A 20,621-nucleotide genomic window follows, 5' to 3' on the forward strand; every position below is an offset into this window, starting at 1 on the left:
GGGAAAAAGTGCAGAAGAACATCTTTTGCACCTAACAAAGGTCTAGCAGAAAGTCAAGTACGCAGGCCTGAAATTGAACGACAAATGCCTCTTCGACGTTCCAGAACTTTCTTTCTTAGGGCATAAGGTCACTGCACAAGGTATCTCGCCGCTTCCAGAGAAAGTAGACTCGGTAGTTAACACTCCAGTGCCAACAGATGTTGCTGCCCTCCGTTCATTCCTGGGTCTTGTAGAATACTATTCGAAGTTTGTTCCCCGCTTGGCCCAGGTGGTCGAGCCTATACGCGTTCTGCTTCGCAAGAATGAGCCATTCATCTGGTCAGCCGAAGCAGACAGCAGTTTCCGGAGGGTCAAGGAAATGCTTTCTTCAAGTACAGTTCTCCACATGTTCGATCCATAACTTCCAGTCATCGTGTCGACCGACGCTTCTGATTGTGGGCTGGGAGCCGTTCTGCAGCAGCAAAATGACCATGAGCTCCGCACAGTGGCTTTCGCGTCTCGTACCTTGTCACCAGCGAAAAGAAAGTACTCGGTCGGCGAACGCGATGCGTTGGCATGCATTTCACACAGAGTAGAAAGCAAAACCTTTCTACTCTGTGCGCGAAGAACTTTCTGTTGTTTATTACCTTCTACAGCGCGCAGAACGCCTCGTTGTTCCGTCCTCACTCACAGCTCAGTTCATTGCCGTTGCCCACGAGGCACATTCCGGCATCACGCGCACAATGGCGCGACTTCGTGAGCTATTCTGGTGGCCACGGATGGACAAGCAAGCTGAATCTGCCGTGAAAAACTGTCACATCTGCCTGGAGGCAGATAAGTCTGCCAAAACATCGCCAGCGCCATTGCAGCCTATTGAATGGCCCGAAAGACCATGGCAGAAACTGGGCCTAAACATTGTTGGCCCATTGGAACATGCATCACGCGCACAATGGCGCGACTTCGTGAGCTATTCTGGTGGCCACGGATGGACAAGCAAGCTGAATCTGCCGTGAAAAACTGTCACATCTGCCTGGAGGCAGATAAGTCTGCCAAAACATCGCCAGCGCCATTGCAGCCTATTGAATGGCCCGAAAGGCCATGGCAGAAACTGGGCCTAAACATTGTTGGCTCATTGGAACATGCATCTCACAATAGCCAATTTGCTATAACACTGGTCGATTACCATTCCAAATGGCCAGAGATATATTTCTGCAGCGAAGTGGCCACAAGCACCGTGAAAGACTTCTTAACCAGTGTTTTTGCCCGTGAAGGATACCCGGAAGAGATTGTTTGCGACAATGGGCCGCAGTTCACTTCATGTGAATTTGTAACCTTTCTTCAAAACCGAGCCATCAAGCTGTCTCATTCGTCTGTATATTACCCCCAGGCGAATGGGCAAGTCGAGAGGTTCAATCGAACTCTGAAGAACTTCATCCAGGTTTCACTCCTCGAAAGGAGACCTGTCCGACAAGCAGTTACGGACTACCTCTCTATTTACCGCTGTACTCCACAGGCTACCACTGTAGTTGCCCCAGAAGTTCTGCTGCATGGGCGAATGCCCCGAACCAGATTGGATGTTGTGGTGTTTTCGGCACCAGCGTTTGCAAAAGACCCAGCAAAGGAACTGGCGCGACTGCGCCAGAGGGTCCGGCTTCAACAGCAAAGCAGTAAGGAGTACACGGACCGCAGGAGAGCTGCTAAGCAGCCAAAGATAGCTGTGGGTGATTTCGTTCGTATCAAGAAGCCTTCCGTTCGCTTCAAGGGGGATCGCTCCTTTTCCTCGCCAACTGAGGTGTTGGGGAGGAGGGGACCTGCCTCTTTCCGACTTGCAGACGGCCGCACATGGAACGCCTCCAAGCTTTCCCGGGTTCCTGAGAGGGGCACGAGTCCACCATACCAATGTTCGGAGCTACCTGCGCCACAGCTTCCGGTTCAAGTGCCGCAGCCTGCCCTGCCGCCGCCGCCTTCTCCCGGGTCGATGCCACCGCCTCCTGGCGTACTGCAGTCTGCCGTACCGCAGTCACCTGCTCCTGATCCGCAGCTGCCTGTACCGGAGCCTGCCATGCTGCAGCCGCCTTCTCCTGGGCCGCAATCGCGGTCTCCTGGCGTACTACAGAGCTCTACAAGCTCATTACCATCTCCGGCCGTGCAGCATCCCCATCGGCCGTCCCGAGAGCACCGGCCACCGGTCTGGCTCAAGGACTATCAGACCCACTAGTTGCCTGTGTGTATAGCACAGTGTGTATGTAGTGTAAATATGTATGTGTATACAGCATGTAAAATGTACAGTGCATACATAGGGGTTTCTTACTAACACTTGCTAACAACTAATCACTACATATAAGGGAGGGAGTATGTTATATTCAGTTTCGGTTTTTACTATGTGTTCTTTCACCCCCAGGGGGCCCGTCTGTCCTCTATGTATATTTTTATTTTATTTATTTATTTACATATACTGCGAATCCCAACAGGGATTATTGCAGGAAGGGCACATAAATTGTGAAAGGGCAAGATTTATACAGAGGGTACTCATATATACGATGTGTTGCGTACAATAAACATCTTTTTGTACGGTGGCGCTGCCGGTGCTTCTTACGTTTTTCGCAAACACCACACATTTCTTTCTTGTAGCCAATGGTTGGCATTTTCGCACGGCCGTCATGGCACAATGTGGCGACACCTAAGAGCATTCCGAAACTACTGCAGAGTCCGGGATACACAGCGACTGACTTAGCAACGAAATGGACATAATGGGATGCCTGCAATAATGTGTACCGTGATCTGCTACTTAGGGAAAACTGACACTGTTTTTTGAGAAGCGATACGGTCGCAGGAAGCCAATCGTCTACTGGCTAGTTTCATGCAACGCTTTGCCTACTTGGCGTGCACACCGTGCAGAGCAGCTTGTGGCCACAGCCCCACACAATTTTAGACCGTGCACAAATGCGGCAAGAAGCCTGTTGCATTACTGCGACAATGCAAGCTTTCTGAAACAGTGAAAAACGAAGGCCAAAATACAGGTTAATTAACGGAACTATGCTATTCAGTTCGTACCCGAGTGAGTGGCAGGGTACGCTAGATATCAGTTCGGTCTCACCCACACACTGAATTCCGGCGACGATGAGCGAACCAGAACACGGTGGCTCCGGCCTCAGGACACAGCCTTGTCGGTGATAAGAGAACGCTGCAGCTGGCGATGCGTCCTGAAACCAGACCAGAACGTGGTGGCCCTGGCATTAGGAGTGGACACGTCGGTGATGAGAAAACGCTGGCTGTTGGTGGCGTGTCGAGGAACCAGGGTCAACCTAACCAGGCTGTTGCGTGCACAGCTCAGGCCTGTAGCCTGATGGCTGTTGCTCGCCTGACAGCACCGAAGTCCGCAGGCCCTGGGCAGGAGTTCAGGACCGGATGGCTAAACAGTCCCCTCGAGCGGGAACGCGATGACAGGAGGCCCCGGCCGGTTGGAGCCTTGGAGGCTCGGGTTCGATGCCCGACGACCCATCTTCAGCGCCCGGTCCGGTGTCGACCTTCCCGTGCCCCCGTCCGGTTAGAACTCTCCAGCTCTGCTCTTCTCAAGCTCCTCCTTCCGCTCTGGCCCACTTGTCGCGTCTTGATTGGTGATTCTACACTTTAGTGGTACCCAGCCATTGGTCCTTGAAATATCAGTGTTTCTTTTCCATCGGAAGTCTTCTCCTTTGTTTTACTGACGCCTCGCCGCGCGTCCTCATGCCCCCGCTCTTTACATCTTCACCATCGTCTTCTTGTACCTCGGCTACCATCCGCACGTTCTTCATTATTTTCCTGTTGCTCACTTTTTCAAGGCACGCACTTTAAATGTGCACTCCACTTATCACAAAGGCCCCTCTTTCACATAAGTGTTTTTTTTTTTTTTTGAGAAAAAAAAAACTGCCTTTGAGTGCCCGTTTCGCACTACACCACAATTTAACCACATCTATGTCTACCACACAGTTCACTACATTTTCCAAAGATACACATTCACTAACTTCTATATACACTTGGTGCGAGAAAAAGTATGAACACGTCTAGCAGATCATGAAAATCAGCAAACTAGCCTGTTTAGTATACCACCTTTTTTTTTCTGTATATACCCTATCATGTCAAAAACCTATACATCAAGTCGGTGCTACATTGCATGTAACTTTTTCAACTATTTACAAGAAACAACCTTCCGTGGTTCGCAATCAAGATCCAAAAGAAACCACCGGTAAATCCGACTTGACGATTAAGTTAAAGCATCCCAAACAAGACGTTTAATGGCCCTAATCATTTGACAGGAGTAACGAATCCGGCGCCAGTTGAAGTATTCTCAACCACATGCTCGTCTGAACCTAAAGCTGTGTATCACTAGACGCCCAACCCCTATATCACAAGCATACACGCTGGAATGACTGTATGTCAGTCGGAAGCGTTGCCTCCTGGCGCCCCAGTACAACCACATCTGAATGTCTTCATCCTTCCCAGGACCGCCTTGCTTGAGCTCATAAGCCGCTAATCGTTCAGACAGCTTTACAGAAGCGACCTCTTCAACTGAAGATGCCAGAGAGCACCAGTCGGCGTCCTTCCTTGTACAATGACTTGCTGGACCATTACTGCCTTCGGGTTCACTTTCCATCACTTTAGCTTTTTGTCTTGCTCGTTCATCCAAGCTTTCAACCCTTCTGGCTAGGTCATCGTGACTACCCTCATTATTCCATAGAGCTGACCTACATTGCAACTCTACTCTGTTCTTCAACAATTGCTTTCGCATTTTTCTCCAGTTTTCTCATAGAAGTATCATCTACGATTTCTCAAGAACTCAAGCCCTTTCTCTCTATGGGCGAGTAAAAATCATGGTGAAAAGCTATGTACGTAGCGCCTCTTGCTACATTCAGGGGCCCAAAATAATAGGCAACAACTACATCGAAGCTTTCATTACTGCATTCGCCGACGTTACCTAGGATACTTCTTACTGCTCCTTCAGTGGAGCTATTCAGAGGCAATCCTACCTCTGCATGAAGTGTGCTTGACCTCTCGCGGGTTTCAACACACCCTTTACTTTGAATGGAACATTCTTGTTCCATGCTCACGAAGCATTTTTCTGCTTCAATAAGCTCCTCGAGTCTCCTAGTTTTTTGGCCACCCACCTCCCTGTCATACTCTTCCCGAGTTTCATTCTCTAGCGAAAGGTCATGACGAGGTGCAGGGTCAGCCTCGCAAAAATTCAAATTGCTCCCGATCTAACTGCTGTCAGAGCACACATCAGCCACTGGTTCCCTCCTCTGTATCCCCAGCTGCCCCTTTTTTGCCGTCGCAAGCTCGAGCCGCCGCTCGAGTTCTAGCCTCTCTAATTCGAGCTGCCACTTCTTTTCGCGATTCCCACGCTCTAGCAGCTCTTTCTTTTCACAGGTTAAGTGCTCTAGCAGCTCTTATCTAGCCTTTAACTCTATTTCGAGCTTTTCCTTTGCCGCTTTTCGCTCTGCAGCCCGTTGCTCATGCTCTCTCTCCATCCACTCCTAATACCATACTCTGAACTCTGTTCCCTTCAGACCCATGCCTTCAGCCAATTCTAATATCTCCCACGTGCTAGTCATGATTTGCACTGCGTCCGAAAATCCAGATGCTAAACAAATGACTTTGTCTTGTTGCTACGGACGTTGATTTGTGACGCAAGTTCTTGCTGCTGGTAAGACAGATGCTTAGGCTAGTTGGTGATTGGGAATCAGCATATTTGCACAGTACAAGACTACGAGTAGTAACGACGTAACTACAGAAGAAGAGACAAGCTCACTAGCGCTCTTCCTGTCCTTGTCTCTTGTTCTGTAGTTACGTAGCAATTACTCGTAGTCTTGTGGTGTGCAAATATGTTGATTCTTGCTGCTGATTTGTTTCTGTTGGGCTGAACCTCGGAGAGCTTTGTTAATAAAGACAAAACCGTTTGGCTCCGAGGAAAACGCACACAAAGAAGTTTAATACAAAGGTAAAAGACAAAAATCCCTCTCAACACCGAAACACCTAATAAACTGTTGATTGGACGTGGTAAAACAATGAAAACGACGGCCAAAATACAAGTCAATTAACGAAACTATGCTATTCAGTTCGAACCCGGGGGAGCAGCAAAGTAGCGCTAGATATCAGTTCGATCTCACCTACATGCTGAATTCCGGCGACGATGAGCGAACCAGAACGCAGTAGCTCCGGCCTTGGGACACGGACTTGTCGGTAATGAGAGAACGCTGCAGCTGGTGATGCGTCCTGAAACCAGACCGGAACGTGGTGGCCCTGGCATTAGGAGTGGACATGTCGGTGACAAGAAAACGCTGGCTGTTGGTGGCGCCTCGAAGAACCAGGGTCATCATGGCCAGGCTGCTAGGCGCATAGTTCGAGCCCATAGCCCGACGACTGTTGCTCGCCTGATGGCACCGAAGTCCGTAGGCCCTAGGCAGGAGTTCAGGACCAGATGGCTATGCGGTCCCCTCGAGCGGGAATGCGATGACAGGAGGCGCCGGCCGGTTGAAGTCCTGGACGCTCAGGCCCGATGCCCGACGGCCCATCTTCAGCGCCCGGTCTGGTGACGATCTTCCCGAGCCCCCGTCCAGTTAGAACTCCCCTGCTCTGCTCTCCTCGGGCTTCTCCTTCCGCTCTGGCCCACTTGTCCTGCCTTGAATGGAGATTCTACACTTTTGTGGTGCCCAGCCGTTCGTCCTTGAAATATCCGTGTTTCTTTTCCATCGGATGTCTTCTCCTTTGTTTTACTGACATCTCGCCGCACGTCCTTGTGCTCCCGCTCTTTACATCTTCCCCATCGTCTTCTTCTACCTTGGCGGCCATCCGCATGCTCTTCTTCATTATTCTCCTGTTGCTCACTTTTTCAAGGCATGCACTTCAAACGTGCACTCTACTGATCACAAGCCGTATGGCACAGTTATTTCCAGTTGGCGCAGGTTGGCGCAATTGACGCAGGTTTCCCACCACTGGATATGTCAAAATATTTTGCGATCACCTTCAAGTTCGATAGATCCAGGATCGACTGTACTACCCATCATTCCCGTGGTGGCTGAACCATTGTAGCCCCAGAACTTCCTTTAGTAAATACAGTTAAACTTCGTTATAACGAAATTGGAGGGACGCCGCTATTTGCTCATTATAACCAATATTTCGTTATAGCTGTAGCGGGCATTTACCGCAAATATTATGCACTGTACTTACCCCAAAAAAATAGCAAGCGAAATAGCATCCCGCCGCACGGTGGTATGCAACAAAATAACCGCATTCCCAAATAAAAAGAAAAAAGTCATGCGCCTGTTTTAATGCACTTCAAAATACACAGCTTGCATTTCAGGCAGGCTTAGCTGCAAAGAAGTCCGTAATTGGACGTTGATGCATCTTCCTGATGCGAGCGATGGCTCGCTCAGCTGCGGCCGTAATGTTCAAGCCATCTTCGCCGCCCTCGTGAGCGTCAAAGTAGCGGCGCATTACGTCCACCGCGTCTAATGCATCCGACGCCGTCGGCACGTTTGTCTCCTGTTCATTGACAGAGTCATCGTCACTGGTTTCGTTACGATCACTGACAGCGCGCACAATATCGTCATCCAGGAGCTGCTCTGTTGCCACCACTTCCAAGTCCGCACTCACATAGTCGCAAAATGACTCGCTGTAAGGCACAACACCGGCGTCACGAAGTGCCGTCCATGATGCAGCGACTTTGTCTGATGTGGCAAAACCGTCCGCAACAGTGGGCTCGTCTAATGGCTCATCGCTGGCGTCTGGTGCGGCAGCAAATGAGGCGTGTCGAAAGCAGTTTGCGATCGTGGTCGCCGTCACACTCATCCACGCCGCCTAAAGCATTTCGAGCACAGCGTACAAGTCAACATCGGTGTCTCGCTTCATCCTCATGTTGAGCAGGAGCTTGTCTATCATACGCTTGTGGTAACCTGCCTTCAGCGACATAATCACGCCTTGGTCAAGCGGCTGTATTTTTGCTGTGCAGTTGGCAGGAAGGAACAGCAGCTCGATGTTTTGAAGCACGGCAGCGGTATGGTGGGCGGTGCAGTTATCTAAAACAAGGCACACCTTGCGGTTCGCCTTTGCCAGTTTCTCGTCCCATTCGCAAAGCCATTTTGAAAAAATGTCCCTGGTCATCCAGGCTTTGCGATTGGCTACGTACTTGACTGGGAGCTGCCTCTTCCCCTTAAAGCAGCGAGGGGATGCACTTTTGCCAATTATGAAAATTGGCAGCTTCTCAGAGCCGGTCATGTTTGCACAAAGTAGCGCAGTGATTCGCAGCTTACTTTGTTTGCCGCCATGGCACGGCTCGCCTTTGAGGACTAACGTCTTGTGCGGCAACATCTTGAAAAGAGAGCGGTTTCGTCCGCGTTAAAAATATCCTCCGCGCTGTATTTTTCTAGCAGCCGCACAATGTTTTCTTTCGCCCACTTGGTAGCCTCTGCTTCGTCGACAGATTGCGATTTGCCGCAGACCGCTCTCCCGACAATGTCGTGGCGCTCCTTGAAGCGTTGGAGCCAACCCGAACTTGCTACGAAGTTGTCATAGCCCATGATGCAGGCAAAGTCTCTCGCTTTTCTTTGCAGCAAGGCGCCGCTCACCGGCAGATTCATGGCCTGCGTGTCCAAGAACCATTTAAAAACGGCCCTTTCGACCGCTTCAAAGGCAGGTGCCCTCATCCTCTTAGTGCTTCCTTTCTTGCCACGTGCAACAGCGTCGATGATGGACTCCTGCTTGCTCAAGATGGTTGACAGTGTGCTCGTCGATACGCCAAAGTCTCTTGCCACGTTGCCTTTCTTGGTCCCCGATTCGACGGCTCTTATCATAGCCGCCTTCTGATCTAGCGTTATGCGTTTTCGCTTCCCGCCTGGCGCATTCATGTTGCTGGAATTAGGAGCGCAGCACGATAAAAGGTAAGCCAAGCGGTCGAAAAAGAGAAGAAACACGCACGCAAAAGCAACGCGGCTTACGTCGGCGAGCAACAACACTTGCAGAGAAAGTCACTGTGAAGAGGAAGGGGCAAAAGGGGCGCTTTTTTGCGCTGCCCTCTAGGAACCAGTTACTCAAGGGGAAGGGGGTATGTAAGATTAGAAAGCGCGCCTCAGCGCCATGAGAAAGGGGAGAGGGAGAGGGAGAAAAAAAAGAAAAGGGCAAGACGTTCGAGGAGCGCTCCGCTGTCGGTGGTAGCCAAGTGGCGTACGTGCAGCGACCTCTCCTCCGGAAACAGCGCGTGCCATCTGCTTTGCGCGCGTTGCTGGAGGGCGCGTGGCGGGAGTTTCGAACTGCTAAATACAGATCTCGCGTTGCGCGCCGTCTCAAATTCGCGTTGTGCACTGTCGTGACATCGGCTCAAAATTTTACTCCCTAACAAAATTTGTTCCTTATATCCCATAACAGGCAAATTTTGTTTCGTTAAAACGAGGTTTTGGATACATTGGTTTGTATGGGGACTTTCAAGGGGAATTAGGATTTGCTCGTTATATCCATTATTTCGTTATAGCCCGTCTCGTTATAACGAGGTTTAACTGTATTGTAGGAAACCTTATGCCTTAAACGACTTGTCCAGTGATGTAACTGACTTGAGCTGTTTTGGAGCACATTTTTGGAGCAGCGTAAAGTGCATTTTGGAGCAAAAAAAGATGATTTTGGAGCAGTCAAAGATGCATTTTTGAGCGGGAAAAATGACTTTTGGAGCATTGATTGATTTGTGGGGTTTAACGTCCCAAAACCACTATATGATTATGAGAGACACCGTAGTGGAGGACTCCGGAAATTTTGACCACCTGGGGTTCTTTAACGTGCACCCAAATCTGAGCACACGGGCCTACAACATTTCCGCCTCCATTGGAAATGCAGCCGCCACAGCCGGGATTCGATCCCAGGACCTGCGGGTCAGCAGCCGAGTACCTTAGCCACTAGACCACCATGGCGGGCCGACTTTTGGAGCAACCAAAAATGCATTTTGTAGCAGTTTAAGGCTCACTGCCAAGTAGGACACTGACCTTGTGAAGCAAAGCAGTTAACTAGGAGGAACGCTTTTAAATGAAGAAGTTCTGTGCGAAAATGGATGTTTGGAAATCTTAGTATAAAATGAAGAAATATTCCCCCGGACTAATTTTAAACCTTCCAGAGCATTTTTTTTAATACGGGATGCAACCAACTACGAATCGGTGCTGCATTCTGGCTGCCAAAATAATGTACAGGGGTGGAAGCGGGCTTCAGTCTTTTAAAGCAGCTTTGGGAACAGCTTTGGGAGCAGGATTATATGGTTTCGGAGCAGCTTTGGAGCAGTAAAAGGGGAGTTTCGGAGAAGCTCTGGAGCACCAAATTCTCGAATCATAAACATGAAAAATTTCAGTATTTTTTACTAAGCCTTCAATGCTGATCAAGAGACCAGGTTTATCCCAAATTGATATATATAATAAAATTTACAAGATCAAAGCTGAAAACGCAGCAACTCAAAGAAAAGACATAAGCAGCACTCTGGACAGGTACCAGACTTCAGACGAATAAAAAAAATTAATGCTAAGATGTTGCAATGTTCAAAATCTGATTGAAAAACCGCGTCCAACATGAACAGTAACTCAAGGCTAGAGATGAGCTGCTATATAATGAAAGTTATCTTCATACTAAAACCATAGAGATCTAGAAAAATTATTGTAAAAAACTTATATTCCGGTCATTGAAGAGCAACAGCCGACATCAGAACCACGAGGAAATTTAGATGCGCTTGGTGTGCCATTACTAAGTAATTAGGCAATTGTTTTTTATTATGATAGGAATTATATGGACACTCGACGGGTATTCGCCATCACTTCTATGTTCCGCGTCAAGTACAAGTTGGTACAATTCCCCGCGCATCCTACGTTCGACCTGCGCATAAAATAGCGCAAGCTGGGGTGATGAGCGCTGATCAAGCAGAGATTAAACGAGAGGGCAGATCTTTGTCACTCGGAGGGCACACGCTTTAGCATACCACCACGTGTTAGAACTGCCGTCGAATGCTCAAGCGGAGAGGAGATACGCTACGCATCTTCTATGAGCATGAAAATGAATGGGAGAAAGGGGGGTCGCTCGAGCAGCAGCTGTGAGCTTTGATTCTAATCAAGGGTGTGGTTGAGCTAGCTGGTGCGCGCATTATCTCGTTTGCGCTTGCGGTCCACCTGTGGAAAATCTGAAACAGCGTGCGGCGCGCAAAGTGCTGTGTTAAGGCCATGGCGTAGCTTCTGTGCATTTGGGATTTTGGGATTGCAGGGGACAAAAGCCCCTAGATTTTTCCGAGGGGGGGGGGGGGGATAATAATGCTATTCTAAATCTGCCTATTATACCAGCAGAGTTGAAAGATTCTGAATCCGGGAGTTTCCGCAATGCGGGGGAGTGGATGGGGGGCACTGAATTAACTTCTATTTTGGGGGGGGGGGAAAGGTCTCAATCGCAAGTGGCAACATCAGCGTTGCAGTCTTATGGTGGCTTGGAGTGGCTGAACACACGAGGATAGCGTTTCCCACTAAGGTGAGAGTTTCAAAGAAACAACACAACTAGTAGAATCTATTTTCTTGAAACAACATACTCACGTATGTCTTCCTGGGACACCCGTGAACGGACGGGCCGGCACAGCTGGCTGCCGCAAAAGCGTAGGTCAAAGCTTTGCTCCCTACTAGATTCTTAGACAGGAACTCCAAAACGCATCTCGCTCCTTTTTATTGTGATAGCAATTACGTGAACACTCTCGGTTGTTTTTTTTTTTTTTCCGTTGCCGCCACCACTGTCATTCGCCGTATATGTATATGTATCTATATACATAAATATCCTTATATATACATCTCTAGTATACGTATCTATATACATATAAATTACTAAGGAACAAGTCAGGTGTTCCTCAGTGATATGTACTAGGCCCATTATTATACCTCATATATATTAATGATTTACCTCACTGCACCTCATTTAAAATAAGACTTTATGCTGATGATTGCGTATTATACGAACCCATTCATTCTGCGGAAGATCATCACCGTCTTTCACAGTCGCTCATTTCTTTCAGCTCTTGGTGTGAAACATGGAACATGAATGTCAATCGCATTAAAACAGTCCTCATGTCATTTACCAATGCACAGAATCTGTTTTCGTATGATTATTACTTGGATGGTATATAACTCAAAACAGTCTCACAATATAAATATTTGGGTGTGATTCTAACAAAAAATTTTTCCTGGACCAAACACATTGAATATATTAGCGCGAAAGCTCTAAGAAAGATAGGTTATTTGTGCTGTACTTTGGCTAAATCCCCTCGTGATACCAAATTACTTCTGCATAAAACGTTGATTCGCCCTATTCTAGAATACGCATCTGTCGTTTGGTACCCTCACAAACACGGTGACCTAGATATCCTCGATAGCATTCAACGTAAGGCCATCCGCTTCATATGCCGTAACTACAGCCACAACTTCTTACGAACACAGGCTCTGCAATCACTGAACATTATACCATTACGTTCTCGTTATTTCATCGACTCTTTAAAACTATTATATACAGTCATCAACTCCTCTCCTGGCATCTTTGGTGGTAACTACATCGCATTTATGGAAAAATCTTGCACCCGCAGCTCCCACATCTTGAAGATAAAGCCTTTATTTGCTCGTACTAACACATTCAAATTTAGTTTTTTCCCACGTACTATAGACATCTGGATTTCCCTACCGGGCAGTATTCGTTCTCTATCATTACAAAATTTCATTGATGCCGCTATTGCCCATTTAGAAAATAGGTAAAGTTCCTGTTTGCAATACCATAGTGATGTTTTCTTAGCTATTGCTATAATGTATATCAGTTTTATTGTTGCTTTATTATTGTTTTATTGTTGCTGCTCTGTTTGTATTAGTTTTGTTTAACTCATCCACTCCTGCTATAGCCCTACATTAGGGTTGCAGTACATTTAAATAAAAAAATATATGAACACTCAAGAAATGAAAAACATCGCCCGCGCTCGGCACCCATCTCATCGCGATGTTAGTTGCAAGGCTCACAAAGGTCACTTCCGTCTCTGCTCAGGCCCCGTTAGCGAAAGGAGCGCGCTTTTCATACACATCGAAGTGTAACTGGGACATTTGTTAGTTTGTACTCATCCGTACCTATGATTATGTAGCCTGCATTGTTTTTGTTTAAACAGCGCGTTACGTGTGGAGCGGTAAATGTTGTTAGTTCGCTCTCAGCCTGTTTGTATCGTTTTCGTGAGTCATTAATGCGTGAGTAGCGTGCTGAACATTTTGATCTGCTTGCCGTTCTCAGTGTGACATTCCAAAATGTTGCATTCGCATTTATTGCTTCACCCTTGCGACAAAACAGTGACCTTTTTTACATATTTACTGCCTTTAATCTACCTCTGCATGCCCTCGGAGCTCGTAGATCGCCATCGCGTCGCCGCAACCGCAGTTTTGTGCACGGCGGTTCCGGAAAATAGTAGTTCCTTTTACAATCCCCGTGCGCAGCCAAGCGCACTGGGATCGCACGCCCCTTCACAACTTACTCTTTTTATGCCGTCCACGATCGCATCTGCCTCAGTTTTGTCTGCAGAGTTTGCGGAAAGCAGCGTTGACTGGTCAAGCGCACACTTTCGGGGCTCTGACATCATCGCCATACAATACATCAACGCGTCAAGATCGACCGCGGTTTCATCCACAGAGTTGTGGCAAAGACAATCACATGCACTGTAGAAAACAGTGCGCGCGCCGGTCGCACGCGTACTTTCGAAGCTTCAAGTACGCTGCTCTCGGCCTTCGTTCGACGGTTTCCGTACTAAAGTTCGTATCGCCCGCTGCGATTAGGAAGTATGTTCCGAACATTCAAATTTAGGCTCAATAGACATATAGTAGAATTTGGCTGGGAAATTTCACGAATTCACATCTGCCGCGGTTTCGCATATCTAAGATTCTACTGTACGTGTAGATGAACGCCTCTTATACCCGTGCCACACGGGCATAGAAAATGAAATTCGGTGGCGAAGGCCTTCAGTTCCCGAATGACATTTTTTTTCGGCGGCGCTACTACACATCCAAAGCGAATGACACTTCAATTGATAATGTCGATCGCAGGACCTTCCAAGTGAGCATTGGGTGAATAGCAATAAAAAAATAAACAAGCGCTTACAAGCTTCATACACATCAGATAATCATTAAATGTAGAAATAAGCATATTACGCTGCCCTAAGTTTGAGTTTCTTGCTTTGTTTTACGACATTACAGCCGACCGTAGCAACCTAAGCCAACACTAGTCAGATCCACATCGTAAATAGAAAATGGCACCTGTCGCATCGCACCTGTCGTATCTCGCAGAAGAAGATGTTTGCTGAGTTCATTTTTTCACGGCAGCACTTGTGTGTTTCCGTGCAAAGCATTGTGCTCAAGAGTGAATAATTCTGAAGCAGAGACGAGTTATTATGCGCCAACTTCAGGACATTGAACTTCAATTTTTTTCAGACCATTTCAACCTGATCTTCGTATAACGCTCAGAAGACTTTTTCAAGAGTTTAGTGCAAATAAAAGACGGGAAATTCTATTTTTAGCTGAATATGATTTGTTTTATTTACTTTCAGTCAAATGGCACTTCGCGAGCTATGTCGTCGAGAGTAGGCATTTCTCAGTTAACTGAGTTCTGGCGAAAGCATTGGTGGCGAATGGCATTCGGACGAATGCCATTTCGTTCGCCCGTGTGCCACCGCACGAATGACAATAAATCTGAAGACATTCGGGGGTAGTAAATGCCATTTTCTGTCCGTGTGACACGGGTATTAAACTCATTCCTAATAAATCGGGGTACGTTCAAAAAGCCTCGAGCGGATTTAGCTGCTTTTTTGTTGATGCGGCCAGATCACGCACAGAAATATCCGGGAGATTTTCATGACAACCGTACAAACGGAAAAAACGGTCCAAATCCTGGAGTCGCCCGGCCAATCCGGGAGACTTGGCAGGTATGGCCTATGCTCTTACACCAGCGTTTTCTTGAGTGTCCCGATGTCGGATCCAAAATAATTAGCTGTCAGCCTTCGTATTGGTCATAGAGTCCTGATGTTCACGAAGGCAGCAGCCATTGTTTTCATGAGTGAACTATTTATTTGGGTGAAACTGTGCCCGGAAAACGAATGAAACGTCATTCTACAAGCAATACATGCTGAAGACTAATAGCACCAAACCAGAGCGTTGGCCGTTGATAATCTGCCACGCATCAAAGTTTGTCGGCATTTATACATGCATGCATTTATACTTGTATACTCGTATGCATCGAAGATCTCAAACGTTATCGCTAGCGACTGCATAACTTCCAAAAAAAACTCTAATATATGCATTGTGTGTGTAATCTCATCGGAAGATTTCAGGATTATCTAGATTGTTCCCAGTCATTTGGACGCGGTTTGTGCAAGGGAGCGTTACACGCGTAATGATGTAGTAGCAAAAATAGAAAGATAGCAGGCGCGCGGCATTGCCATCACAACATTACAAATTCCTGCTATTGCAGCGATCGCTTCGGTGATGAAACTGATTTTAATTTTTTTTTAGTTTTATGGTTCGGATAACAGTGTTGCTGTTAAAACAAACACAGAGTCACATAATGAAGATATGCATACAAACGCCACCTTAACAAGATTCATGCATGAACCAATATACGAGGTGACCGAACAAATTTTGATATGGATGCAGTTGCATACATTGTAGGTCGATGATAAAACTCAACTAAATTTGGCGTTGGACACACGAATTGCCGTTTAAGCACAGCTTGGCGCAGCAGGTGAGATTGGCGCAGAATGGCGCTAATGGCACAGCACTTCCACCCCTGAATGTAGGAGAGCAGTTATTATTAAGAACAAATAAATCACTATGAATTTTTTTATTGAAGACTAGCAACACTGTTTAATTTTTTTTAATTGCAGGAAAACAAGTCTAGTTGGTTGTCTTCTTGCAGGACATCTTGTCAAGGGCTGCAGAGAGTCATGTTTTTCATTTACCAAGCAAGGACTGGCACTACGGATGCACTCGAGTTTTCATCCGGTACGTCGTGTGAGCACGGCAGTTGCCCGAAGAGCTTCAGTTTTTAAGGGTCATGAAAACGCTAATCTCCGAGGCTGTCATTGTCTCAGAACATTCATAGACAGTCGCGGTGATACCAAGCACGCCTAAATCGCATCACAAAAGCTTGTTGACAGCACTCAATATAACCGTGCGCGGCCGCGTGGACAGTGCAGCTGGCGCGTGATGCACTTGGCAACAGCGTTCGGTGACGATGCACGAAATGTGTAGTTACGATGACAAAAATCGGCACGCACTGCGCTTGGTATCGCATTTTCGAGTGCAGACACGCGAAACTGCAACCCGCTGTTCCTAGCAATCTTGGCAGTGGAAGCGGGGGCAGTGACGAGCTTTACCGTGGGGTTTGCTGCCGATGCGTAAAGTGCCCGTCGGCGATTTTCAGCAGCTAGCGAGTGATGTGCTTCGTTGCCTGCAAAGAAGCACATTTTCACGAGTGCGCTAGCGCATCGTTCTCGCCTGCAAAGTTAGTCTCACCGTCAGCGATGTAGGCCTGAAGACGACTCTGGTGGACTCCCGCTCGTAGTAATCTGATCGAGCATCCGCTAATAGTTCCGAACTGAGGCGTTATATCGTAAATCATCAACAGGCCGCGAACACGTCACGAAGTAGCGATTTTCGACAGCCATGTTCTCGCGACGTCAAGCAACAGACGACGATCTCCCGGAGCGAGCATCGGGCCAATCGCGAGCAAGCTGAGACAACATGGAGGCCACAGCCAATCCGCGGCTCCGAAACGACCTTGAAATATTTGCTTTTTGTGCGCTTGTTTTTAAAGGGAGGAGCCAGCTGAGGCGGGAAATCGGAACACAGAGAAATACTCTCCTATGAGCCTAAGAAGCCGGCTCCCGACCGCGCCATTACGAAGCTATAATCTTTTAATAATCGCCGTTTTTTCGCGATTTCCACAAATATTTCCGCTACCTAGGAGGGTCAAACAAATTTCCCGAAGGACTTCTGCGCGGTTTTCAAAGTAGATATTCTGGAATCTGGTAGAACAAGGGTTCCAGAATCTGCAAAATTGATTTTCAAAAGGTAGATTTTTTTTTGCCATTTCTCGATATGAAAGCCGCGTCCCCCCTTAATATTTATGCTAAGTCGTAGTTGATCTTTGAGAATGAGTTACAAAAGAGTTTTATACTGGTTCACTAGTTCACTGCCCTTCTAGCTTTCAGCCGTTTCGTGCTGCTGTCTCCTATCCACCTGCCAAACACGATTAGCTCGGACACCGGCTCGCGGCAAGCCATTCCATCCAAGGTGCATTTGGGACAATTAGCTGTCCCTCCCCATAAATCACATAAATCAGCGTCCAGCCGTATCCCCCGCCCTCGCCCAAACACCGATTTTCCTCCTGCGTGGCAACATTCGAAGGTCACAGGACATACCTAACCGTGGGTTGTCGCCGGTGTTGATCTTCGCCCATTTTTTTTTTTACAGTATTTTGTAATTAGGTGCAGTTTTGGTGCAGAAAAGAGAAAATATAGCAGGATGTAGCAGGTTTCCCGTCTTAGCACAGTTTGGCGCAATAAGCACAGCTCTCACATCACTGTTCGTTAAAATATGCATTTATTTCTTAATTTTTCTCCCAGATTAATTCCTTCAGTAGTCCCCATAACTGACATCATTAGGCCAAATTACATGTCACCTATGAAGAACTGTCTGCGTCAAATCGAGACAACCGTATTTCAAAGCACTCGATATTTTATTGCGACAAAACTAATGTCAAAATGTGGTAAGACCTGAGATGGCAAGTTAGCTGGCATTCATCTTGAACATGATTAAAGTGCCGTATTGTTCGTTTCCTCCTTCCATGTGTGCGCATTTCTAGTGTTGCCCTGCTAACCAAGTATGTGTGTGTGTTTACAGTCAAGGCCGCATATAACAAACCTGAGCGTGATGCGGCATCCGTTCAATGTATTTCAATGTGGCTGCCAGCCAATATTTTCAATGTATACTATTGTGTCTAGATGCAGGGATCACACCCCACGCGAGATCATATAGGCAGAAAAGATTTGCTCATTGAAAGATGCTTGTGTTAGCCCCCCTTCTGTCGCGCTCACCGATAAAGAAAAGTTGTTCTTTTGCTTGTCGGTTTGATATACTTATGCATTATCATTGTGCTTCGCGCATGACTATTGCCACTGGTAACTGTATAAAAGCGAAGACTTTCGCAAAAAATAAATTCTTGGCAGTTCAGCGCTCTGTCTCCTCTCTTCTCTTGTTCCCTCCTGCCCTGTCGTTTGCGCTGGTAAGCACTCTTTATCATGTTATACCAACGCGCCCAATCCTACTGTCTCTTGTGTATTCCAAAGTTCGTGGTAAATAAAACAAAGCTTTAAAAAGGTTACAAGTGGGAACACAAAATTGTTTTTTCGCAAGTAAGTCCATTATGCACGTGTTAAAAAGAGTAAAAGTGAAATAGATGGTCTTGAGTTTATTCAAGGGGGGACACGGGTCTTAGAATGCCGAAAATCGTGAAAAAAACGACTTTTTGAAATGGACATTTTCGGAATCTGCAACTATTTTTGCACTTACCTGAGAAGCTTCTAGCTTCTCGCGTCATTATTTCTAGCACAAAACCAATTTAAACACCTCTGTGAGATGAACCTGAGCACAAATAGATGCTAAAGTCGCGCTTTTTTCACACCAAATCATTGCTGTTACACACGCGCTATCGTGGTCATCTTGGTCTCGTTCGGAAGGGTCGTTCTTAATCTTCAATTTCTCCCCATCAGTGGCTTGCCTTGCTCATTGGTTTTTCAGCAAAAGCGCGTCATTGAGAAGCGCCACCGCGTGATCGTATTGGCTGCTTGGGGCACGTGACAAAACCTAGGCACCCGATTGGCCAAGTGGCGTTTCCGCCCGCCCGCCCGCCCGCCTGCCTGCCTGCCTGCCTGCCTGTCTTACTATCCACCAACGACTTTTAGCTCTCCTGGCCATTTCGATAATGGTATCGATACCAAACTTGGTATGGCATACCATGACTGTATGAAGAACATATTTGACTAGTCATAACATAAAAATCATGACATGTATGTCATGAATGCCAAGATTTACATGTCATGGCCCCGTAACTCTTGCGGTGATTTCGTTCACATGGCATGTTGCAAAACTGGTATGGTATGACACGATTGCATGCCAAACACAAGCGACCAACCCTAACATAAAAATCATGACATGCATGCCATGTAACAACATGACTACATGCCACGCTCATTATGCACTCGCGGCCGTTTCACTAGCGTCATATATACAAAATTTGGTATTGCGGTGAGTGAATGAATGACAAAGGTATGTGAGTGGTGTAAACATGATAATCATGAGGTGCGTGACATGCAACAACATGACTACATGCTACGCTCATGATGCGCTCGCGGCTGTTTCGCTAGCTTCACATGTATCAAACTTGGTATTACACGACGCGAACGGACGACATAGGTGAATGACACATCCAAGCATGATAATCATGACATCCGTGTCATGTAACAACACGACTACATGCCGCACTCATGATGCGCTCACCGCTGTTTCACTAGCGTCACATATGCCAAATTTTGTATTACGTGTCGTCAATGGATGATGAAGGTATGTGACTGGTGCAAACATGATAATCATGAGATGCGTGTCATGTAGGAACATGATGACATACCACAGTCAAGGCGCCAATACATTTCAACGTGACGCGTCGGGCGGCGCCGACGAACGCTGGTCGCACCGATCGCGCCTGGCGTCTTACTACAAAGTGCTCGGGTTCTCCTAACATAGGGTCGCAGTGCCCAGCGTGTGCGCGCGTAAACACTACATTAAAGTATATTGGGCCCTTCATGATGCGCTCGCGGCCATTTTGATAAGTCCACATATAACAAGCTTAGTGTTACGTGACGTCAATAAATGACGAAAGCAAACACGATAATGCTGACAAGCGTGTCGTTTAAGGAAAGGACAACATACCACACCCATAGCGTGCTCGCGGCCGTTTCGCTAGCTCCACATATACTAAATTTGGTATCACATGATGAGAATAGACGACGAAAGTAAAAGACACATCTAAACATGATAATCATGACACGTAAGTCATGTAAGGCCTCATTTACCCCCACCTCATGACATAGTGCTGATTTTAAAGTGACATATCAACCTTCCTCAATCTTCGCATATCATCGATTCTCACTGTCACGTGGAATCTGCCATTTTTTTTTACTTTACAGTACACTAAACTTCATAGCTCTGAATGTGGCCATTGTGTTTTCACACAAAAGACTGATTTAAAAAACTTGCATCAAGAGAAATCAAAATCTGCTTCATATGTTGTGTGCTCCAAACATATAGCTTCATGCTGCGAAAAAAATTATTCTGCTATCTGTAATAATTTCCGATATATTGCAGAAATTTTCATGCAGGGTGTATAAAATTGCCATTTTGAGAAAATCAAGAAAATGAAGAATTATAAGAATTTTAACGGTAAAAATGTTTGTACTTAGAATTACATAGTTATCAACATATATATGAATACTAGAAAGCCTAAACAGTGCAATGCTGCAAGCTGATCGATAATTGAAC

The 20,621-nt window shown here is 46.7% G+C and overlaps 1 protein-coding gene across 8 annotated transcripts in view; it reads right to left on the reverse strand.

Moving 5' to 3' along the window:
- Window positions 1–20,621, reverse strand: part of LOC119181217 (DNA excision repair protein ERCC-6) — a 794,400-nt gene that overhangs the window by 609,212 nt on the left and 164,567 nt on the right. The window lies entirely within an intron of this gene.

Source organism: Rhipicephalus microplus, unplaced genomic scaffold, assembly GCF_043290135.1.
Source record: "Rhipicephalus microplus isolate Deutch F79 unplaced genomic scaffold, USDA_Rmic scaffold_14, whole genome shotgun sequence".
Taxonomy (NCBI): Eukaryota; Metazoa; Arthropoda; class Arachnida; order Ixodida; family Ixodidae; genus Rhipicephalus; species Rhipicephalus microplus.